At 54.3% G+C, this 25,142-nt stretch overlaps 1 protein-coding gene across 12 annotated transcripts in view; it reads right to left on the bottom strand.

Moving 5' to 3' along the window:
- The window catches only part of ATOSB (atos homolog B), a 34,145-nt gene extending 9,959 nt beyond the window's left edge, over positions 1-24,186 (bottom strand). For 6 of the 12 annotated variants that reach the window (XM_062018399.1, XM_062018397.1, XM_062018401.1 and 3 more), the window contains exons 1-3: positions 24,107-24,186; positions 18,533-18,628; positions 766-913 (exon numbers count right to left, since the gene is read on the bottom strand). The gene's annotated coding sequence lies outside the window, so the exon portion shown is untranslated. Of the gene's footprint in view, positions 1-765; positions 914-5,088; positions 5,358-10,529; positions 10,666-18,532; positions 18,629-23,961; positions 24,053-24,106 lie in introns of those variants that run through there. The other 6 variants (XM_062018403.1, XM_062018398.1, XM_062018402.1 and 3 more) reach the window with 6 other exon arrangements.
- Between the last annotated feature and the right edge of the window lie 956 nt (positions 24,187-25,142).

The raw sequence follows: 25,142 nt of genomic DNA, 5'->3' as shown, positions 1-25,142 counted from the left end.
TTGGCTGACTTTAGCTCTGCTTCCCAGGGCAGTTCCTCCCTACTGAGAGTTCAGCCAGTTGGCAGCAGGGCTCAGCCTCTCACAGCACCTGGCAGGAGCCCACCAACCCCTCAGAGACAGAGAGCAACACAGGGACTCCTGCATGCTAAGCAGGGACAGGGAGACAGCACCCACTCACCTTTCCCTTCTCATTCCCCTGAGCCAGGCATCTCCAGAGCCCTACTTCTGGCCACCTGGATTGGACGGAGACAGGCCCACGTCCTCAGCAGCTCAGCTGAGCAGCACAGATGCCACCCCTTGGATGCAGCACACGGGACTCCATGTGCCCAACCCAAGGGTTTGGCCCCTCCTAAGCCCAAGTGATGGTGATTTTGCCAGTACTTGAGACTATGATGGTGCTCTAATATAGGACTTAGACTTTACCTGTTGCTAGCCAGAGCTCGTTTACTGCTCTCTGTTCTGCCCCTGCCAAGCTCTCCCCTCAATGCTCAGAGGACAGGAAGGGCCCTGTGCTTTTGCCAGGTTCTCCCAGCACCTGGGACTGGAGCTATGCCAGGCATGTCTTTCCTCTCTTCCTCGAGCCCAGCGGGACCTGGGGAAGGGCATTGTGTTTCTACAGTCATGAAATACCCAGTGCCAAAGGACCTTCAGCGTGTGAGGGTGTCTCAGGTACTCAAAGCAGAGACACTGCATTCCCTGTGGACACTGAGACACCAGACCCTGCTGAGGGAAGACAGGCCAGGAGAGGTAAGGGACTTGGCTTACCTGATGGCTTCATTCCTATTAGCCCATCCAGGGGAGACCCAGGATTAACAGACCTCGGTCTCTGTCTGGTGACAACAAAGCAGGATGGTGAGAGAGGAAGAGTCCCTCGATGGTGATGCAGCAGCTGTACCACATGCTGGGCTGCAGCCTGCAAAAGGATCTGTTGCTGTTTTAACTGTGCTGCATCAGCCAGAAAGGAAGCGGGATGGGTGTAGGGGCAGCTCTGGCATGAAGCGGGGTATGTACCATGGGACAGGACCTGCAGAGCCCTTGGATAGGGGAGTCTAGCAGGGCTGGCAGCACAGCACTGGTGCAAGGAAGAGAACAAGAGCTGTGCCTGAAGGGGCCATGCTCACCCAATGGGAATCCATGTAGCTCCCCAGGTCAGCACAGCCATCCAGTCAGGGCCATTGAACAAGAGGTTCTGGTATGGGCATTGCTGCCTGGGGCAGAGTGCCAAGCCTGGAGGCTGGCAGGGCCAAGAGGGGTCCTTTCATAACTTAGACCACAAAAAAACTCACCCCAAAACCCAACAAAAACCCCAAACCAACCCTAAATTGGCTTTTGCTGCCTTTTTCCCTTCTGCTTCCTCTCCCAGGAAGTGCTAAAGAGATCTTCACAGCCTTATTGAGGGTGAACTAGGAACCACCGGGCCAGGAACGAGAGAGTCTGTCATTACAAGAGGGCAAACAATTGTCCTCAGAACAGGCAGAGCATAAGGCAGGACAAGAGGCAACAGAAACTGCTGGAAACAGATTGTCTGGAGGGTAAGTCACAGCTCCATCAGTCCTGTCTGAATCCAGCGAGAAGGAAGTGCAAACCCAGAAGCTTCCTGGCACAGGCTAAGAGCAGACCTTGAGAAGTGCCAGCAGGCAGAAAGTTTCCATCACAACCCTGAAGGAGGGCAGGACTAGCAGCAATGCTGCTACCAGAGAAGGGTTTCTCCACAGCCTGACAGATACAGGCATCTCACTGTCAGGAGAGACAGACGTGTGAGGCCGGGGACAACCTCCAGCGCCATCCCTAGGAGAGGCGGCAACCCTCGAGAGAAGCTGGTTAGAGAGACACTAGAGCAGAAAACTGCCTGAAAGGAGTGACAGCCAGCATGGACACAGGGCTGGCACTCCCTGGGATTTAGGCTGGGGAGGAAACAAGGGAGAGGAAGGGAGAGGAAGGGAGAGGATGAGGAGGGAGGGACCATCCTTGCCCCACTGCAAGGGCAAGTGCTGCCCTCTGGGGTCCTGGGGAAGCCTCCTGCTGTGCCAGATTTATGCAGCTGCAGAGCCTGACTTGGTGCTGGCCCTTGTGCAGATAATGGGGGAGAAGCCTGAGCCCAGGAGGGAAGGAAGGGGCAAGAGGCAGTGCCGACATCAGGAGTGCGAGCTCCTAGAAACCACCAGACAGCTACAAAGACAGACCCAACACATCTCTCGGCCCTGCAGCACTCATATTCATGAGGTGCTGTTGCTACCCTTCCTTCCATCCCATGGGAGGGGACACTGACAGGGTGCAGAGCAGCCCTCTCCACAGGCCATTCTCCTGGGGCTACACGCTACAGCATGCTCCTGAGGGGCTGAGGTCTGCCCGGTGACGGCTCCCAGCCCCACGCACAGGTGCCGCAGGGACCGAGCCCTTCCGCTTGGCCAACCCAGGATAACACAATGAAACCTCTCCTGGGAGCTCAGGTGGTCAGAGCAGAGCTCCTGGCCCAGGGGCTGACCCCTGCTCCCTCCGACACCCCAAGCCTTGGCATAGATTGCCTCGCACACCTTGCCTGGGTGCCTCGCGTGCAGGCAGTGAGGCTGACAATAGCCTGCAGTTGGGAAGGGGGGCTCACAGGGTCTGCAGGCAGATCCTGCTATGCCACGGCCACCTGTGTACGGCTTTCCCGCACGTCCAACCCCTCCCACCAGTCTCCCCTCCATGCATGGCTGCCCCTCTCCCCAGGAAAGCGCAGCTAAAGAATGAAAAGCAGTTCAAAAACCCATCAGGACAACCGGGCAGCTCTCCAAAGCAAGCAGTACCCCCTGCCCACCCAGCACCAGCAGGCTCAAACCTCAGCGATACAGCCCACGGCCACCCAGCTCCAGCGTTCGACCAGGAGCCCAGGAAACCCGCAGCAGACAGGGCAGGGAAATCCCATGCAGTCGCTCACGGGGAGGACAGCCCAGGTTGAGGACAGACCTTTGTCTCTGCCTGCCTGTCTCGCTCGCTCGCTCGCTTGCTGCCGGAGGAGGAAGAGGGGGGCGGTGGGGGACAGCGAGCAAAGATAACACCCCTAGGAGGGATGTCACAGCCACGTTAATCACTTGGAATTCCAGCCAGCGCAGACCCGGGTGCTGCAAATATGGGCAGCAAATGGAGATGCTCAAAGCTTTGAAATAATTGGATCCTTTCACAAGAGCCAAGCCCAGAATCCAGCACAGGAATTCAGTCCCCGCTGGAAGTCGAGAGATCAAATAGAGGGAGAGGCAGGCGCAGCACAAGCAATCCTCAGCCACCACCGTATCCGGCTCTGCAGCCCCTGGCTCTGGTCTCGTCTCAGGTGCCTTACCAGCAGGAGTGAGGGTGAGGGAGGACCGTAGCAAAGAGTCCAAGCCCCCAAAGGAGTCAAGCTGGGGACCGGCCCCTTCCCATCCAACTTACTCTACTTGCGGCAAGGTGCAGAAACGCTGCCAATGCAAAAGAGGGTTTCGCAGAGGAAACCAGCGGCCCCAAAGCCTTGCTCGACCGGAGGAACAGCCCATGGAAAGGAGACCCCCGAAGCTGCCAGCTGGCCTCTGCAGCCTTGTGAAGGAGATGCCGGGCCCCGGCAGGCTTGCCAGCCTGCATCACGTTCCTGGTGAGACGCGCACACGGCACATGCACGCTCCTGCTCGGCGCCTCAACGGCAATGAAAAGGCACAGAGGCTTCTGCCAGAAAACAAAGAGGCAGCGGCAGAGCTGGGGGTGGGGAAAACTCTCCGCTGCCCAAGAGGATCCCTGCAGAGGCAGCAGGATGCTGCTGGGCTCCACCACAGCTACTCACCCCCACCAGCCCAAGGTGGCACTCACTTGCCCGGCACAGGAAGCCCGGAGGGTGGGCTGGCCCCCGCTCCCCTCCCCACAGCAGTGCTGGGTGGGAAGTGCTGGAGGACACAAGCCAGGCCCAGGACAACAGCTGGCCACAAGAGCAAAATTCCTCTGGGCTGGCTGTGCTTCATAAAAAGCTGTGTCTTTTCACCTGGGGGTAGCTGCCGCACATCACTGCTCTGGGACAGAGGCGCCGTCGGCCCTACGCCTGCCAGCCTGACTGCCAAGACCCTCTGCAGAGCCCAGGCACCATGGCAGCTGCCCCCAGGGCAACAAAGAAAGCACCTGAAGAGAAAGTGAGCCCCAGCCACCCAGGCACAGGGACATGTTGGCCAGCTCCCTTCCAGTCCTCTTGTCTGTCCAAGGGACAGTGGCCCAAGGGCTGGGGACCTCAGCCACTGGATTACCACACAGGCTGGCTGCTCTGTTACAGACTTTGGTGCCAACTGTAACTGGTGGAAATTTTGTCACCATTGATGATAACAATGTCAGATGCCTGTGCAGCCATCCTGTTGACAAGGCAAATGGCTTCTGGCAGAGGGACGGGGATCACTCTTCCTCTGCACTTGCACGATGCCTGGAGTCTCTGGCCATGACCAAGGCACTGACACTCTGCCGTGTTTCAAGTTCAATAAAGGTATTTGTCCAAAAGAGGCACCTCCCAGGTCCAAGTAGGCCTAGACCCCCACTATACTACATGATGAACTAAGGTTAGCATTAATATCATTATCATCTGCTCCAAGGGGAAGAATGATGACCAGCATGGCAATCAATGGGCAACAGGACGCCTTTTACTCCCACCTCTGCTGTCTCCTCTCTTCTCACTTCAGCCAGCCTCACGTACAGCCGCAGTAATCCACAGCTTCATCTTCTCTATTTATCAAGCCAGCTCTTTCTGTGCCCTGATGCCATCCACATCACCTGAGCCCAGACACATAACCCTTCACCTTCCCCACATCCTTCACATGGCATCCAGGCTTTGCATCACGTAAGTGTGCTTCTCTTTGCTCCCACCTCTTCGCCCCAGCCCTCTCCTCCTCCATCTCCTCCTCAGACGCTCCCTTGCTCACATGCACCCTCATGCATATCCCTAATGTGCCCAGCTCTTTACCTGTGCTCCGTTGCCTCCTGATCACTGCAGCTCATACCATAACTTACACCAGTCTCCTCCCATACCCAGCTGCCACAAAGCTACAGCCCTGCCAGCCCGAGCCTCCTTGTACGCCCCGCTGACGAGTCCACAACACCCACCTGGGAAAGCCACATCAATGTCACCTTTCCCTACCTCCCTGAGCGGTCACCAGGGCACCGCAGGGCAGCCTCGAAGGTCCCGAGGTTGCTGCGTTACCTTGAGCAGCTCATGACACAGGCATCAAAGCTGTGTGCACAAAGAGGGAGTGGGTAAAGCGCCCACGGTGAGGAGGGCAGTGAGGATTGTGTGCAGCATTTACCCCGTGGGAACTGTCCGTCCCCAGCGCAACCTCTCTTGCGATACACTTCCTTTTACCGTAAGAGCCCTCCAAGGGAGGTGCTTGGCCACGGGCACTTGGGCCTCCTGCTCAGCATTACCAAGCTGCAGCGTGCAGATAAGGCTGCAGCAGCTGTGGGGACATTTAGCATCTTTTCCACTCCCTGTGCTAGACATCTATGTGGCACAGGGGGAGGAGATACCACACACACACACACACATATGGCCATGCACACCCATCCAACTCACCCCTTTCCAGCTGCGATTTAGCATGCCTCAAGTCTGGTGCAGGCCAGAGTAGTGAGACAGGCCAGGCAGGGATTTGGCCCATAAAGATGAGGCTTTGTACATCTTTGTTTGTAAAAAGCTAGGGCCACTGCAGGGAAGGAGGATTTCCACCAAAAATTCAATGTCAGTCCATGGGACCGAAGGTGAAACATTGCTAGCATTAGGAAAAGGGTGTCACAGCTGTCACCCAAACACTCACACTGTTGCCCATAATGGAGGCAAACACCAGCCCTTTTGAAGAGAAATGAGGTGTAGGAAATAACTGCCATGTCTGACTGCAGGTGTACCCATATGCAGGGCAGTGACAGACAGAGTCCAATTCCTATTTCATCCTATGAAACTGGCAAATCTCCTGGTCCACACAGCCCAAAAGACTTGCAGGGTCCCATCGACAGCAGAGCCCAGTGCCCGGGGCTTCTGCCACCGTCTTCACAGGGGCTAGGGTGCCAGGGTTCTGAGCAATGCGTGCTGCCAGGGAGGGATGCCCTCAGCATGGAAGAGGGAATCCATCTGGAAAACAGATGTTGCATGGAGATGGACAAAGCAGAGGCTCAAGTGGTGCTTTGTGTCAGGAGGAGACAGAGAGGACACGTCCTCAGGGCTATCTGGCAGGCGCAGCCTGCAGGGACTACATGGCACTGGTGCAAGGGCATATCAGCATCCTCCGTCTTCACAGAAGTGATAGTGGACAGGGACGGGCTCAAGACGCTGCTGCCTCCGCCTCCCTGACAACCCTTGTGCAGAGGATGTCAGTCCCTGCAAGACAGTTACAGTCCCTGTTACAGCCCATGTTTTGCTGTGTTGCTTCTAGTGGAACACAAAAAGCTCAGAGACCACAGCAACCAGGTCAACTCTGGCAACCAAGTCCAAAACAGCTTTAGCTCTGGTGGCAGGTATGCCACTGGGGACACTGATGTCCCCCAAGACCTGACTCTACTAGGGAGACAGAGCCCACAAGAGACCTTAGAGCTCTCTACACAGCATCAGGAACCAGCTCATCCCTGGCCACGCAGCTGGGAACAGACCCCAGGAGTCTCTTGGCTCTGACTACTGGACTCTGCTGCTCATGGGTGTCATAACAGACACATCCACAAGTAATGCAAGAGTGCCCAGAATGGTATTGAGCAACCACCAGACTGCTGAGGGAGGGAGCGTGCGCAGGGCTCAGAGTGAGATGCCAGCCCAGCATCAAAGAGCCCAAGGGAAAGGCCGAAAGGAACAACTTGATGAGTGATTAAGCAACTAACAGAAGCTCATAAGACTGTCTTAGACCTTGAAACCCCTCATAAAAGTATCTGAGGAAACATCATCCCAGCCTCTGCCAGGTGGAGGGGCAGATGTGGCCACTGGTGCAGGTCAGCAGCTCTGCCCAGGCACCATGGCTAGATGCAGCCCCCTTTGCTCTGGTTCATTACTCTTGTAGACAGGATGGGGCAAACACTGAACACCCTTTGAGCACTTAAACCAGCTTCTTGAGCATCAACCTCAAAGCTTGGAGACACAATAAACTGGAGAGAGAAGTTGTTTCTGAAGACAAGGCTGACAGGGCTGCCAGTCTTGCAGAAGGACAGGATCAGGAAAAGAGCAGCCATGAGAATAAAAGGCTGGCAAAGAAACAGAAAATACTGGGAGCAAGTAATTCTCTCCAGACAGTGCTTTGGGCCCATCTCAGTCTTCATCTGCTTGGGATAGTCAGGATGGCTGAAGCCTTTAAAAAGGGAACTGGTGACTTCCCCTGCAATTGCCACTGTCTCTGGGATAAGCACCACAAGGAAGATAAACCTGAAGCCTCTCCAGCTGTAGGGCTGGGGGTCAGCATCCTCCCCAGCCTCTTGACAATGCCAGCAACCCCTGCAGAACATGGCTCTGCACGACCAGCAGAGCAGGGCAGATGGTTTACAGTCCTTGCTTCACTGCTGACTGATGTTTTGTGCTCACACAGGGAGGGAATAACACCGAACTCTGGGGATATGGGTGCTCCAGCTACAGTAGGTTGGGGCAAATCAATGAGCAGTGAAGCATTGCCTCCATCTCCCAGGGTTGCCAATCACATTTGGATGAGACAAACCACGCCAGAAGGGGGACAGAACAACCCCTGAGCCTTCCATTTGCCTCCAAGAAAGTCAATCTAACAGGCCATGAGATGCTACGTTGCTAAGCATCCCAAGAACTGCAGTACTGGGAAATAACAGTTAGGAAGGGACCTCGAAGGATTTTGGTCCAAGCCTGCTGGCAGCCAAGCTCAAGCAGGTTGCTTAGGTTTTGCCTCTGCCAAGGGCTCAAAGTCTCCAAACATGGAGACTCACTCCCTGGGCCCTGACACAGAGGCTCACCACCCCTTGTGGGATAATATTTTTCCTAACATCTAATTGGAACTTCCCTAGTGTGCCATTGCCTCTCACACTGTCCCTGAGCACTTCCCTAGAGAGCTCAGCTCCAGCTTCCCACCAAACCCCAGCTGCTGGCAGTGGTGAGAGCCCTCCTCACCATCTTCCCTTTCCCAGGCTGTATGAAACCACAGCACTCAACCTCTGCCTGCTTGGTCATCCTGAGCCCAGAGGCTCAAAGTCCCTAATCTGGGAAGTTTGGCTTTAAATACAGAGAGCTTAAATACAGACTTTAAATACCTCACTGCTTCGGTACCAATACCAAGCCATCATGGCCCACTCTCAGGAGTGATGACCAGGACCATCAGCTAGGCTGGAGAGAAACTAGATCTACTCTCCACCTACGAAAGAGCTGCGCTGACAATCTGCTGGTGGCCTGCAGGACACATCAGATACACACAATGGGGTAGGTGGAGGGAGTTCTCATTATCAGTACAAACTACTACCAAGACGTGGATCTGGGGACCTTATGTCCCACCCTGCTGCAGCAGCATTGACAAGAGTTGGGCTTGCAACTCTTTATAGTCTGCTGGTTTTGGCCTGCCTGCCCTCAGTTCACCAGATTTGTTACAAAACATGCTCCAGCAGGCAGGTTTGGGGGTGAGGAAGGAAGCAGCTGAGACCACACACTCCTCTTGTCAGAAGTCCTGTAAGGACTTCTCCTGCCCCCAGGAAACAGCCATTTCTCCCTGCCAAGGTGCAAAGTGGTGACAGGAAGAGATACCACACAGTTACCTTTGAAGACTGCATGTTGCCAAGCGCACAGTGACAGCGCTCCTGACTCTTGCTTTGTCTAAGATAAGCTCAGACCCACAACTCGAACAGCAGCCCATAAATCACACACTGGAGGAAGCAGTGCGATGAGGCTGTCTGTAACCATTTGCCCTGCACATGGGAATGCAGAGGGGATGGAAGGTGTGCAGCCAGTCCCTCCTTGCCCTAACACAATGCTGGCACAGGAGAAGGCAGTAAGAAGGACTACCTTGTGGCACCCAAAAATGCCAGCTCTGCAGCTTGGATTCAACAGAGCTGCCCTGCAGCACTCCAAAACATCGGTTTCATGGAAGATAGAGCAGGCTTGTACCACTGAAGCCCCAAACACCACCTCTGAGGACAGAATGGCGTAGGGCCACCTTGCAGCACCCCAACATGCCATTTCCTACCAGCTGCTGTAACTTCTCCTCTGCCCCTTTCTGGTCCTTCTCCACCTCTCCCCGCCCCCCAGGCCACACGGAAACTGAGTCAGAGCATGCAGTCCCTTCCTTGAGAAATGACCGCAGGTAGGTAGCCCTCAGCACTGGGCACAGTGTGGAGAGTAGGGCAAGGGTAGTGACACCTCTGAAAATCCTAGTGATGGAGAAGTACAAAGACATTCACATGTTCTACACTAAAGAGCTTTCTGAGTTACGAGCCTCCTCCTTTCTCACCTCTCTTGAAGTAGAAGTTGGCCTCACCTGCTGCTGACCACAGGGACTGCACCCAGCTGTGCTGGGCTGCATCCAGCCCTACATGCGCTTGGCGACTGGGATGTACATAACTTAGCATGGCTCAGAAAAGAAAGGTCATGCCACACAGAAACATACAAACACACCCAAAAGTTCCCAAACCAAAGAGGCACCAACAGAGCATTAAAAACTAGAAGAGTGCTCTGTCTCCTAAAAGGCTGGGGGAGAAAAGCAGGTTGTTACATTCTTTAAAAGATTTGTGTGTCGGACTAAAGACCTGGATTCTCTGGTCCAGCTCTAGAAGCTGATAAGTGTCCAGGTACTGACCTCAGCATCTCCGTTTTCACTAAGCACCCCCCAAAACGCTTCTGAGGGCCTGGTTACCAGTTAAGCTTCCCAGGACAAGATCCACAGCAGTGTTCACTCACATCAGCTTCCTTTAAAATCCCTGTGTCTGGTGCAGTAGCATGTCATCTCCCATCAAACTACTTTGTAGGCATAGCAGCTAAAGATAAACCACGTGTTCATTCAGGCTCCAGGTCAGACCATCTCCCTAATGTTTTTAAAGTTATGGTTTCTATATGGCATTTCTTGAGATCACAATTAGGGTAAGAGCCTAGTGTTGTCCAGTCCAGCTGGGAGACTGAACAGGAAAGCAGACCTCAAGCTACAGCACATGCACAACTGTTAGGCACCGGTCAGCTGCAGATCTTCTGGAGTCTTTCCTCAGGCTCTTTTTTGCCTCACTCCTGGGGACTCTCTGATGACCGACTCTTTTACCCCTCTCCAGGGAATCATATTCAGGTGGTGTTTGCTGTTGCTCTCATGCAAAGCACAACATTATTGCCAATATCCTTGCCCCAGCCCTATCTCCCAGGACAACATAATAACAGATAAAACTCATTATGCCCTATCACTTTATGGCACAATCTTTTCATTTCTCTGTTAACACACATCTGAGACATATTGAGTTTCAAGCAGGCTCACTCCAAAGGAAATCCCCTGTTCTTTCCTTACAGAGATCTGCACAAGCAATATATTTTCTTTGTGGTAGCAAAAAACAAACCAACCAAAAAAACCCAACCCAAACTCAAAAAAACCCACCTGGAAGTTCACTTAAGGACAGGATTTGACTTTTCTTTCCAGATCACCGCTTTGGCCAGACCTTTCCCAGGCTCTGGAGGGCAGCGCTCTCACTAGTGCTCATACTGGTGCAGCTCCATCAGCAACATTTGGAGTCCTGTAGCAAGGAAGCTTTCAAGGGTGAGATGCCTTTTCCTTCCCAAAAAAGCAACCAGCACATGAACATAGGCATTTCCTGGCAAACTGTTTCTCCTGCCTCCAGCCTCGGCTACAGGGGTGGCCTCTGATAGCAGCCTTCCTCCGGAAACACCACTGCGTTTTGCTCAGTGACTCGAACAGTATGATATTGTAGAGAAACAGAATTAAACAGAGCTGTAATCTATAATAAATCATTTCTACTGAGCTGCCACGGAGATGGTTGCACAGGAGAAAAGAGAGGAGCTGTAAGGCTGTTTCCTCAACAAATCTAAGCTGTGAAACAGCCCTTTGATTACAGGCAACAGGCACAGTCAGCAAGAGGTGCACTTTCAGGGTAGCAAACTGATGCCACAGATTTTTGTGTTCTCTCTATCCAGATATATCACATGGCCAGGATAGATCATTGCAAATACCTTAAGACTCCAGACTGTCAGCCCAAACAAGAGGTCAACAGAGATAAAAACCCTAAGAATATTCCAGTTCCTCAAGAACAGCTCACATTTTAAGCCGTTGCTGCTCCTAGAAGATGGAACGAAAGCAAAACTCAGACCCACTGCCCTAACTGCTATTTTGCTGGCATCCATAGCACCGAGGACCCTGAAAATTACCCTCTTTGTCCACCACGGGCCCAGCTATGCTAATCTCATCAGTAATGCAAACACTGGTACAGAAAGGACTGGAGGGACTGTGCTAACCTGTCTATGCTATGCTTTCTCTGCACAGCTGCAGCACTGGTGACTGGCAGTAAGAAAACTCCAGTGGACAGAGTCCAGGCATTTTCCCTAGGTTTGAGCAAAGCAAAAATTTGGCTCTTGCAAATTATTCTTTATGCATCTTTCTGACAGTGCAAACTGTACAGCACTGCTGGGCTCAACTATCTTCTCTGAGTCTAGGGAATGTAGGTAGGAACACCCACCGAGTGAAAGCTTCCTCTTGGTCTCAACGGTCCATCACTTCTCTGCTGAAATCCACTCTTTCCACAGCAGCAGCATTAAACTTGCTCCTGACATCCAAAAGGACACCGGCCATTTTTTCAGAGGCACATTGCTCAGGATGGTGTCCCCATCTGACTACCCACAGGTATGCATGTCCTGAACTTGCCTAAGACAACGGCAGTAGAGCACAGCAGCACGTAACCCACATGGTACTTTCCAAACTTCAACACTGCAGCTCAGATAGGAGGAAATCTGTCTTGGCTGCCTCTCCCTAAATGCTTATTCCAGCACTGCCCGTCTTAACTCCTCCCCAGATCAGGAGCAGAGTGTGTGACCCCACTGCCTTTGGTTCTTTCTGATCTTTTGTGCTTAAAAAAATGTGTAGTATGAACAGGCAAGACAGAAAAAGACGGAGCAGCACTTCAAAGATGACAAGGTTATAACTCATCAGGTCACAGCGCCCGGGAGCTTGAGTCTTGGGCAACGATCTCGGCACGTGAGGTACTGTACAAATGGCAAAAGAGAAAACACCCTCTGCCCTTGAAATGGGTAATTCACACCTCAGTATACACATGTAACCCAGAGCCTTATCTGCTGGGCTCTGCATCCATACCACTGTACCTCATAGCACCCTGTGAGGCCTCGGTCTGAAGGAAAGGCTGGAGACAACAGGCTGTGAGAGTGGGGTCAGAGGGAACTGTGGTTTGGCTCAATGGATTCTGACCACGCTCCACTGTCATCTGCACCCACAACACACTGTAAGGCCAATTCTCACACCAAGGTCACATGCAGCACACGAGTTGCTGATCTGAAATTGCCTTCAGTGTTCAGTGTCCAGCTTCCTCCCTGGGAAAGAAGCTCCAACTGCCAGTGCAGAGCAAGCTGTTTCCCTCTGAAAAGGGCAGGAATCTGTCAGAAGCAGGAGAGGGGAAGGCAGCTCTCAGAGAGGCTGCGTGTTCCAGATTCCACCTCCTCGGTTGCTCCCTGTTGGGAGCACAAGGGTCTGGAGTCCAGGGGACATTTTACAAGTCTAGCCTATTTGAGAGTTTTAAGATTGTCGTGGTTTAGCAAGGAGCTGTTTTTGCTTGGTAACAGGAGGAGCGGGTTACAGTGAAGACCCAGTAAAGAGTTTTTGAACTCTCCCCCAGCTCCTGGGTTCACACCCACCTCCGGCCCGGCTGGGCCAATCTGGCGCCTCTGCCATCACTATTTAGGGACAGGAATTTGAAGTGCTGGCAGGAGGTGTAAGAGTGATACAAGATGGAGGAGACCATGCAGACCCCACAGTCAGAGAAGGAAGAAGGAAGAAGAAGCACTAGACCAGAGACCCCTCTGCAAGCTGTGGTGAGAACACAGCTGTGCCCCTGCAAGCCACGCAGGGCCGTGGCAGGACTGAGAGCCACCAGCAGCTCTGGGTGAGCCCACCCAGACACGTGAGGGACTGTGTGAGGAGGTGGCCATGGCACAGGCCGTGCTGGAGCCTGCGGGCCCAGAGCAGCCCCACACGAGAGGCAGAGAGGAGCTGCAGCCTCTGGGATAAATGCACGTAGAGCAGCCCGTGCAGGGCTGTGTGTGTGTGAGGGATCCCAGAGACGTGCAGGGAGGATCACGAGGAGTCCACCTGCCTCGAGGAGAGACAAATGGCAGAAGCCATCAGGAACAGACTGACTGAAACCCCCACTCCCTGCCGCCCTGGGCCATTCAGTGGGGCAGGAGGTAAAAACACCGGGATCAGGGCTCTGAGCCAGGGAAGAGGGGAGGAGTGGGGAGAAGGTGTTCTTGAAGGGCTGGTCGGACTCTGCATTGTTGTACTACTCGGTGTTGGTTTATTTTGGTTATGTTTTGGGGTTTTATGGTTATGTTTTAGTTGATGTTGCATTAAATTCTTTTCTGTTTTCTTCCCCAAGCCCAGTAGCCTGGTCTGTTTTGTCCTGGACTTTATGCAGCAATTCAGCTCTCCCTGCCCTTTGGCAATCCTCAGGTCTTTGGTACTTGAGGCTAATCATGGTCTTTTGTTCCCTGATGGGCCTAAACCAGGACAAAGATGACCAGAACTGTAGCAGTAGGCAGTGCTGGGCAGTCTATACAGACCATACAATCATCCTAAATTGGAGACGGACACTATGGCAGATTGGAAATTATTAAATGGCTTTCAGGGGCATTTCTGAGGCTTTGTGCCCCAAATTCAGAACTGGATGGAGGAATCACAGCTCAGGCAAGGATCATGACATTTGTGAGCCTAGGGCTGTTTGGGCAGCTGACAGGCATCCTCTCCCCTTCAGTTTCCCCTGAACATCCTTGCACCAAATGAACTCTGTCCACAGCTAGTACAGCAGTGCATGCCATCCCACAGCAGCTCCACACATCTGACCCCAGAGTATCCCCTAAAGGTGGCACAGGCTCCTTCCATTCTTGTTCTGGGCTGGACATGGAGCTGCCCGCAGGGTGCTGTAGCTCCCTGGGAGCACTGAGCTTTGAGAACTGTTAATGAGAGAGGTTTACAGCTCCCACAGCCATCCATGTTGTGACGGGCAAGCTGTGCTTGCTGCCAGCCGGTCCCTTCCTCCTGGCTCACATCCACAGCTTTAGGCACACCATGGATGACAGGTCAGGTCTCAGTCACACTCCTCTTACAGCTAGGGCTGGAGCCAGCTTCCTGACCTGTTTTCTCTGTGCAGCGGGCGGCACGATCTCACTGCTTTCTTCAGCAGGCCAGTATCTGGCAAGGGGTCTGCCCAAAGGCAGTTTCAGAAACATTTAACCTCTGCTTTACCTGCCCCAGAAGATGGTGTTAGACCACAACAAAGTGCTCACTAGAGTTCTGCTCTTCATCACAGTACAGTTACCCCAGCGCAAGGTAAAGTGTCTGTAGAGGTGGGCAGCACAGTACAGTGCCAGACATCCCGGGAAGATGCCTGTCTGGAGCCACTTACATTGATTAAGTGAGGATAACCAAGGGCAGTAGAATTACTTGCTTTCGTCTGTGGTACAGCGAGAGGGCTCATGAGACTGGTTTCTTTCCGGATGGGCCTGCTCTGCAACTCAAGGCTTCAAACAGAACAAGTCTGTAAACAGGAGCTGCCTGCCCATTCCCCAGTGTGGGGCCAAAGTGAGGAGATGATGGACAAAACACCCCTGACCATCACCCTGAGGCTTCGGCCCAAGCAGAACCTCTCTGGATGCCAAACGCTCACAGAGGAGCTGAGCAGTGCTGAGGTCATGGCACAGCTGGGATGGTGCTGCATCAAGGGCTGGGGCAGGTTGCACATTTTCCCCTGTCTGCTCCTTTGCCATGTGCTGCAGAAAGCATGGTGCTGCCAGTGGCAAGGTGCCACAGCAACCCCCCCCCCCCCAAGCATGCCCCCCTGCCTCCATCCTTTGTCTCTGCTCCCTCAAGCCTTGCTTTCTCCTCCCTGCTGTGCCTCCCCACAAAATCTGCCACACAACACTCAAAAGCCTCAACATGCTGTTCATAGCTGTTCATTACCCTGAGGAAGGAAAAGGGAAAGAGGTGGGAGCCCACCCCCACAAGCCATCATCCTCACACACTTTACAACCAAGGTGCCTACGCTGGACCTGAATGCACCATACTTCACTGCACCTGGGCCCCAGGCATGACACAGGAGAGATGGGCGCCTAGAACTGGAGTGTGGAGGCCCCTCTAGCTGCAGCCCCTGTCATGCTGCAGCAGGCAAGGACACTTCAGATTGTCCCACACTGCCTGTGCCACCGTTATGACATACAGTCCCTGCCCAGCCCAGCACCACATGGCTGCATGCAGGTCACAAAGCCCTATCAGCTACTTCTACCTTGTAGCAGCACTAGGCTTGATGGAAATGGGGTCCCAGCCTCTTCTTGCTGCAGCCTGGCAAGCATCTCCCTAGTCTCTGCTCTCCATCCACTTCAGGAAGGTCTCTCTGCTGCACCAAATCTCGTTGTGGCTTCAGCTAGAGACAGGATCTCCCTTTGCTTCCTGTCCTAAAAACTGTTGCTATGTGCCACTAAACATGTGTAAGCCCATTTCCTTTCCCTTTCACCTCTTCCACACAGGCACAAGATGCAAGGAGAAGAAAGAGTACCCTACTGAACCACACTCACATGTGATATCTGCCAATATCTTTCAATGAAAGAATTTAATGACAAAAGAGAACTGATTAACCACCCCCCCCCCCCCCCCCGCCAAACTTCTAAAAGCTCTGCTTCCCTTCTCATTCTGCCCTTCCCCAGATCTAGTAGGGTGCACCACAATCGGTTACATCATTGAGGCTTATAGCAGAAGCTAGAGAAGCCTCAGTCCTGATCCAAGATGAGTCATGGAGCTCAGGAGCCCATGCAACTTCCTTCTGATACCATCAACCAAGTCTTACAGAGGCTAAAAATAAAGATGGCCAAAACTGGAGAGGCACATCTTGCCTCAACATGAAATTCAGCAAAGCTCAACACTAAGCTCAGCACTGCTGAAAAATCACCCGAGCAGGTGGAAACCAGAGAGTGCAGACAGGCCAAAAGTCTGGGTGTACAAACAAGGGAGAGGCCAGGAGGCCTCACCCTGTCCTGTGCTGGGGGGTGGTGGTGGCAGATGCCAAGCAGCCATTGACTGTGCAGAAAGGGCCAGAGCTGGGCTCTCATCTCACTCGCTATGGGCTTCGGAGTATTTCCACACCCAAAACTTCTGCAGAAGGCTGTTTTCTGTGTTGTATGTACCCATGTGACACAAAAGGAACTCACTGCTGTGAACAGGAAGGATGCTGCACTTTGGGCTGGAAAAGGCTGGAAAGTTGCAGCCTGCTTCCCACCATGCAATGAGTGGACACCCACAGAGCAAAGTCCAAAGGGTGTTTGGTGCTAGGGCTGGAAAAAAAAGTGTCACACATACATCTGATACACCTTAGACACTTTAGGTAAATGAGGAATTCAAAGTTCTTCCTAATCCCTGGGATGCTATGCCCCAGCAAAACCTTCACAAAGGAGGATATGTGGGACTGTCACAGAGCTCTTAGCTGGGAGACGCAGGATCACACACAAATAGGAGCTCGGAGGGACACCGGCAATGTTCGTGGACCTAAAATTAGCCTCAGCAGATGATTCCCTGCTCCATTCTTGGGAGCAGCAAGAACAGAACAAGGATCCAGCTGTCCCAACACTCCCATGAACAGCATCTTTGAATGCTCGATCTACTTGCAAGAGAGATGGTAGGGCAAAGAGGGGATTCTCTGCATAACTCCAGTGCCAATACTCATGTGGAGCCCAGGGCCTCTCCTCTGAAGGGGTGGCAGCACTTTCTTGGGGTTTCCAGTGGAAAGATGACCTACTCCTACATCAGCTGGTCAGACCAAAGGGAAAAGGCAGTCCACACAGAGGCACCGCAGGTCTGTCCAAGGGTCTGCAAGCTGTATCAGCTTCCTGATTATTGCCATTAAACTGAACTAGCATGGTGAGTTCAGCCCAAGTCTAAGTTCAGTGATATTACCTGAGTTAGGTGATGTCCAAGCAAGAAACAAGAGGTTCATGCTACATCCAAAAAATGGGAGAAGCAGCTGCATTACACATATATGGGAGACTCGCTGTCCCTGGAGGTACCAAGCTATTTGGTCATGCAATAGGCAGGGAGGAAAGTGGATCCAACATGGTGAGCCTTGTGTTAAAATGCCTCCTGTCAAAAGGGTGCAGAGCCACGAGAGGGTGAAGCTGAGAGCTTGGTGAACTTGGATCTCACAAGCAGCTCCATCAGCACCAAGGGCAAACCTCTTCTCTGGTTTTAGCCACAAGACAGTCTCTTTTTCCATCACTAAGAGATCTCAGCATCAAGCAAGCATTAGTGGTTGTCACAGCTCAGCTGGATAAAGGGCCTTGCTGCCACCCTACTGACATGAGCAAATGAGTTCCTTCTTCCTTTAAAACTTCCCAGGTAAATCTACCTGGCTAACTTGCTGCCGGTACCACTCCAGCATCCAGCTGAAGGACAAGATGGCTGAGACCCAGTCTCCATCTGTCCCTGGACTGGCCTCAAACCTTCCTGGCAGATATTTCAAAGGAAAAGCCACACAGTCTTGGCAGCCACATGTCCTAAACAGCACCTTCCCCATATAAGCTCTCCTGGATAAATCATTGCTGAGCTCTGCCGTGAGAGAAGGGCTCAGTCTGTCCTTCTGGAAGCACGGTGCTGGTGAGAAGAGGGCAGCCTCCCTGCTGAGAGCTCACCACGCAGGGAGATGGGCGCTGCTGTGCCCCGGGCAGGCACGCAGGGATAGGGTGGGAAGCCCGCTGCCGACTCGGACTGCTCCAGGCCAGTTACCTCGAACAGGGAGGGCCTGACCTTTACATTTCTTGGCAGTGGTGATACAAAGACTACCAGTCATCTTGACACACTTCACTGTCATTTTAAGCCTCATGCATCGTGCCCAAGGGTCCCCTTGAGCTACAAAATCCTGGGAAAATGCAGGCAGAGATTAACTGGTTCTGATAGGAAGCAGGATCATGTCTGACACAAGCTCTGGGTGGAGCCTTTGCTCTGTTTGTTCAGGTGAAGGACAACAAGCAGCAGAGACCAGCAGCTGGGAAACAGTCCTATTCAATACTGCTGGTACGAGTGCAGCAAGCAGCACAGACTGCAAGTTCCCAAGGGCTTAAAACACACTGCCCTTGAGCTCCTGACAACAGAGTGCAGGGCTGAACAAACTTAAAAGCCTCGGTCACACACATCCAGGCTCCTTTTGCCACCCTGCCAGCCAGGTGGGAGGCAGGAGCACTCAGCAAGCCTGGGCTGTGGGACCCTTGCCTGGGTGACACCTACCCTACAGAGCTGTCCTTACAGGTCAAGGGGAAGAGAGCAGGGCATTAGCCAGCACTGGTGAAAGAAGATAAACTGGTGATGATTGAACAGGTGCTAACCTTGGTGTAGGGCTGAGCAGACAGGAAAGGCAGCTCTCAGCTGTCAGCAGCTGCAGTGTGGTCTTGAGGTTGCTTGTTGTGGCTGTCTGAGGTCACCTGGAAAGATAAGTGCACAAACACGCATTCAGCTCAGCTGGGAAATACTCTGCCCAAGCAAGAAGACCCTCTGAACGCTAGGCAGGCAGTAACTGCTCATCCAAGCCAAATGGCCTATGCACAGAGCTGAGGGACTCCGAGCTCTCCAGCACTTCAAAGGTCCCACCAGACCTTTTACCAGTGCTGAGGCTGTCCTTCCAGATGCAGCCCTGACTCTCGCTCCCAGTTATCACTCCAGATCCCCGTGTGACTCCAGGCAGGTGCACAGCTGATTCCCCAGAGAGGGAGATCCCCAGATTTCAGTGAGAAGGAAAGGCCATTCTGTGTCCTTGGCTTTGTTCTCTGCCTGTTGCTCCACCACACAGGCTTTGCCAACACAGGAGTGGGTAGGCTGGCACAGTTTATCTGCCAGAACAGGCTCTGGCTGCAGTCCTGCCTGGCCACCCACTCTCCCACTCTGTGAGGGGACATGGAACCAGGACAAGGAAGGCCAAACTCCACCACTGGAGAGACATCGCTCCCAACAACCCGAACAGACCAAGCCAAATCTAATGCCACGGCGTTTCCCAGGCTACAGTGAAGGGGGAGAACGACAACTGCATAATAGAAATCTCCAAGAGGCCTGCCAACACTATCACAAAGGCGTTGCTTAAGACTCCTCCCCAGGCTCCCAGTGCTGTAATTACAGGCTGGTGGAGATCATGCAGGGGGGTGGGAGGCTACATCCTTGTGCCCAGCACCTCCTGCTAATCTGGATGATATTAGCCTCCCAAAAAAACAAGTCTGACATTCCCCCAACTGCAGGCACAATGAGCAAAAGCCGCTTAGAAGCAGTTCCCACTGCCCATCCTGGCGTCCCGCACAGGCAACCACCCTGCAGTACCACCAGCAGCACAATTCAACCCCCACCAGAGCTGCAGCATCAACAAGCAGAGAGCTGTGGGCAGCCACAACCACAGTCCCCCAAGAGCACAGCCTTTACACCATGACATGAGGAGGCACCCCCACACTACACTACTGGAGCATCAGCCCTTAAAACAGTCATGAAGGTGTTCAGAAAGTGTGTGCTTGATGTTGGCTGCACTTACATAGCTAGCAGGTCAACCTGCACCAGCACCCCAGGAGAGACCCCAACTGCAAGCTGCACCAGCTAGTCACCAAGGCTATGTTTTTAGACAACTTACATGCAGAACAAGCCTTGGGAGGTGTAGCAGGTGTATATGTAAATGCACATACAGTTAAAACCGTTCCCCAACTCCCCACTCCACCACGCTACCTTTCAAAGAAGGATCGAGAGGCTCTAAGCCTGGGCAGTGACAAGAATTGCTTTGGACATGGCTGAAGCACTGCCACCCACATACTGCTGCGGCATAGGAAGTGACAACAACCTATCTGACAGGGATGGGTTGAAAACATTCCCCAGGAAGAATGCAATTACCCCAAATAGACTGAGGCCAGGAGATCTGGATTATCACCTTATCTCTTGCATAAAGGGCTTTGCACCTTTGTTCACTTCCAACAAGAAGAATCTCACGTTGACATCAGCCCTGGCCCAGGAAACAGATTCATTACTAAAAAGGACTTCTAACCAGATCACTAAGTGCACTTTTTGCAGCACATAAGACTCCTCTGAAGGTTTCCCACCATGCTGCTTAGCTGGGGGGGTGGGGGGGGTGGGGGGTGAGTGTCCAGCCCACAACACAGGCAAGTATGACCACGAACCACCATCCATTCCTGAAAAAGCTCTCTGAAATGCAGAGCACATGAGCTCAGCTGCTCTTCATTCAAGATTCACAACCAGATGAAGACACTGACAGAAACAGGGGGAAAACATGTTTATTGGCAGCTGGGCATTCACGAGGCCAAGGAAAGGAGACTGTGAAAGAAAGGAGCAAAGGCAAAGGGAAGATGAAGATTTGCAAAGGCCTTTCTCAGTGAAAGAAAAAAAAAAAACCCTACAGCAAACCTGAAACATGGTTAGACTAAGTGCTCTAGAGGAAATACGCACCTGGCTCACTTGCTCACACACAAAAGCAAAACAGAAAAACAAAGGATGAGAGATGGTCAGAAAACCAGCTCCAGGGAGCAGAGCTGCCAGGCACTGCACACAGACAGAAGGATCAGAGACACATGATGGCACCCACACAACCCACCGGAGAAAGGGGGACCCTGGAAGCAGCTTGAGGAAGAAAGGCATCAGGCAAATCCCTCTCACTGAAGGCTTTCACTGCCAAGTAATCTGCAACAATGCTCTCCACAAGCCATTAAGGTACAAATGTCTCCCTTTGGGATTTCTCCCCTGTTGCCCTTCACACCTGTCCTGCTTCAAACCTGACTCATTAATTCCTCCAGCCATATAAGCCTCCGGTAATTTGACTACAGCTCCACTGACAGCATGCTGAGGACACTGCTTTTCTAACCAATATGGCTTCCCTCTTCCATCTGTGGTCTCATACCTATGAACAACACATTTTCTAGTTCTGCATCCAGGAAGCGTCCTGCCCCCCAGGCACTGTGCATTTCCACACAGCACAGGACAGCAGTGGCTACCGAATCTATCAGGGGACAAGTGTGGGCAGGCCCAGAGCAGTAAAGTCATGTAAAGGCCTCAGGAAGAGTCAGGAGTCACTGACTTTTAAGAGCCAGATCAGTAACTATCCCCTTGAACCACTCACAGAAGACTTGGAAGCAGTGAGGAAGTTCCGGACATCTCTCACCCTGCTACTCAGCGTGGCCATGCAGAAACAGGCCAGGGCAAGCAGCTGGCAACACACAGTAAGGAGGAAGGCCAGCAGCAGAGTCTCTGCACTCAGAGGTCCCTTGAAAACAGGGAGGGAACTTCCTTTCCTCCTTCTGCTCTGCATGCTCAGAAAACCTGAAACTGCCCACGAATTGGGGCTGGGAAAGCTCATCACCACAGCAGAAGGTGTATGGACTGGGGGCTTCACCTGCCTTGGAGGAAGCGACCAGAGGTGAAAACAGTGACCCCACTAGTAAGATTAAAGTTATCTGTTATTCCCTAAAGCCTATTTCTGGAAAGGGCAGGTATGACACACAAGGCATTGAGAACTGCTCTGCTCAGCCTGCTGCAAAGCCTGGCAAGCAGGTGGAGTCCTCTCAGCAAGCTGTGCCTCAAATAGCAGGGTGCCCAAAGTCAGCACAGGGCGACTCCACCAGCTTTCCATCCAGAAGCGGGTAACAGACTTTCCACATGGGAACAGAAACAAGACAAGTGGCAGAGCTGAAGCAGCCCCTGCCCTGCCTCACTTGCAGGCTGGACCTCTCCCAGCTTCACAAGCCCAACTCCCCAGGCACAGCAGCTCTACAGCCGAGGAGGCAGGAGGGCTCTGCTGTCCCCACACATCCAGGCCAGCCCAGGGTCCACAGGAAGAGACGCATTCATGCCCACGAGAGTCGGCAGGAACCAAACGAAACATGACGTGAGCAGCTGCTGCAGGGGACACAAAGGCAGGTGCAGCCTCCTCTCCGTAAGACACGCTGGCAGTGTCGTTGCCCTCTGATCCAGAGCCTGCACAAACCCCCCTGCCTACCCAGCCCCCAGCGCAGATCCCAGCCTGCCGATGCCCAGCCCCGTGGCTGTGCTGTGTGGAGGGAGCTGCATGCTGGGACATATAGTCCCTACTGAGGCCCTGCTGCTCTTTCACGCTGAGACCTGCACGATGTGAATTGCTGTGAAAGAAGCTGGTGACGAGGCTTTACAGGATGACTTCATTCCGAGTCCTCAACTCCTTTTCTAAAGCAAAGCCCAGACAAAGGTAACTCTGGTACTATCACACGGGGAATTTTCTCCTGCTTCACCTGCCAGACCTTGTTAACCTTCTGCAGGGGTTACCAAGTTTACCAAGACTTTCCTTTGTGTCAGGGTTAAGTCCTGCTACACTCTCCACAAGTTCTCAGCTTGCCCTCTTTGCCAAGGCTAATGGACACCATTCAGGCAAACGACAGGTCCATAAGCAGGATCTTAGTTTATGTGACACTTTCTAAAAAGGCACTGAGTAGAAGTGACTTTTAAAATGCCCTGAGAGGCATCACAGCATTCCTCTACTACACTCTTCCCACAGCAGCTGCAAAGTCCATGCTTCTTCCTTAAAAAAAAAAAAAAAAAGGAGTCTGGAAATCCCAGAGATAAATCTATGCCCTTCATACTTATCATCCAGTGCCTAATTTCCACAGGTGGATTGTGAGCAAGCCCACCAGCCCATCAGGAAGCTATCCCCTCTGCCCTCCCCAATGCACAGCACCTTTCCAAACATAACCTCCAGGATGGCCAAGAGGACACTTGTGTGATACCTGTAGCAATCAGGTGCCTCAGCCACAGCAAAAACCTTGAAAGCCTAACCAGGTCTGTATCTACTGGTTTGAGGTGGGTGACTATCTCCCACAATGGGTCCTTCCACCCAAGGCAGCTGTCACTGGTGGGGCAGCATCCCTCTGGCCAAGGATGTGGGGGTTCACATCTGCTCCCCTGTCGCTTTCATAGCCCATGCTGAGGGCTGTGATTTACCTGTGTGGGCGGACTGTGGTTGACCTAGGTGCTGGACAAGCAGGTGCTGGAGAAAATGCATCTCCCACTCCCCACCTCAGCAGGCCACAACACAGCTGCTCCAAGCCTCTGGCAGAGCCCCATCATCCCGAGTCCCTGCAGCACTGGCTGTCCCAGAGGAACCAGCACAGCCACCGAGTCTCGGCCGGGGCCGGGCTGGAAGAGGAGGAGGAGGCCCCATCCTGCCGACAGAGCCGCGGCTAGGCTGTCCCTGCCCATGTCACAGCGTAGAGGACGTGGCCTCGGTGGGCGAGACCAGGGCCAGCACAGCCTCCTTGGGTTGCCGGGGGCCTTGGCGAGGGGGCTGGGAGCCAGAAGGGGAGTCATCCCCAAGCACGGCCTGAGTCACCCCGGCCACGGCGCACCCTTCCTGGGCAGCGGCCCTGTTCAGCGTCCCCCCGAGACTGCTCACAGACATTCTCACCGCAGACCCCTGTAACGCCACAGACCCCTCCGGCACCGAAACTCCCGTCAGCGGGGCGGGGGAAGAGCGGCCCCGCCACAGCCCGCCCCGCCCGCCTCCTGCCGCCACTGTCCCCCGCCCCCTCCTGCCGCAGCTTCCCCCGCTGCCGGTCCCAGACCCCTGTGCCGCTCCAGCAATCGCAACTGCAGCCCCCACGATCATCGCCCCCTCAATTCCAGCCCTCCATCCAGCTCACGACTCCACACACAAATACTACCCGCTCCCGGCGCCCCGAGGCCGCGACTCCCCCAGCCCCACTCGCCGCCGCACCGGTCGGGGCCCCCAGTCCCGGCGCCCCCCCCGAACCTTCTGGAACCGGGGGGTGGGGGGAAGGGGGGCGCATTAACCCCTTCCCCGCCGGACAGAAAGCCCGTCCTCCGTCCCCGCTCCTGCTGCGCGGTTCTGCTCAGTGCCCCTCGCGGCCCGGCCCGCCATGACCCGCCGGACCCACCAGCGCCCCCTCCGCTGCCGCCGCCGCCGCCGCGGCCCCGACTGTTACGCGGCTCCGGCTGCTCCTTCCGGGTGCTGCCGGGGCCCCGCCCCCATGCCCGCCTCCCGCCAGCTGATTGGTCAGATGGGCGGGGCACGGAGAGGGGCGTGGCCGGCGCTGGGACGGCGCAGCCAATGGGAGGGCGGAGAGGTGGCGACGCTGGCTCGGGAATCCCGCCCCCTCCCCGCCCCCTCCACGTGCGGGTGTGTGATGACAGCGGGGGAAGGGGCGGTGCCACGCGGAGCGGCTCCTCATTGGGCGGCGGCGGCGGGGGCGGGGCCTGACTCAGCGCTGGGGTGAGGGGCTGCGGCCCCACGGACACGGCCCCGTGCGCACAGCGGGCCTGAGCCCCACGGGCACCCCCCAGGAACACAGCCAGGACGTGTCCCACCCCACGGACACGGCCCCGTGCGCACAGCGGGCCTGAGCCCCACGGGCACCCCCGGGGAACACAGCCAGGACGTGTCCCACGGACACGGCCCCGTGCGCACAGCGGGCCTGAGCCCCACGGGCACCCCCCGGGAACACAGCCAGGACGTGTCCCACTGACTCGGCCCCGTGCCCTGCTGGCACAGTGTCTCTCAGCCCCATGGGCACCCCCCTGCTCCCATGAACAAGACATAGCCCACCCCATGGATACAGTCTCCCTCGATCCCAGAGGCACCCCTCAGTCCATGGACACACTGTGTCCCACGCCATGGCCCCACCGCCTCACGGTCATGGCATGTCTCAGCCCCGCGGGTATGGCCCAGCCCCACAGGCAGGATGTATTGCTGCTCCACAGACACTGCTGCCCCACCCACCCTGTTGGCACAATACATCTCAGCCCCACGGGTGAATCCCCCCCCCCCTCCCCGCCCCCAACCCCATAGATATAATGTTTACCACCCTACAGACACAGCCCACCCTGCCCTGTGGGCACAGCCATACAGACACTCCCCTGACTCCATGGGCATGGTGTGTCCCGCCCCACACACATGGCCCCTCCTGCCCCATG

Source organism: Colius striatus, chromosome Z, assembly GCF_028858725.1.
Source record: "Colius striatus isolate bColStr4 chromosome Z, bColStr4.1.hap1, whole genome shotgun sequence".
Classification (NCBI taxonomy): Eukaryota; Metazoa; Chordata; class Aves; order Coliiformes; family Coliidae; genus Colius; species Colius striatus.
The sequence above is the reverse complement of the archived record's forward strand: the minus strand, read 5'-3'. Positions and strand labels throughout refer to the sequence as shown.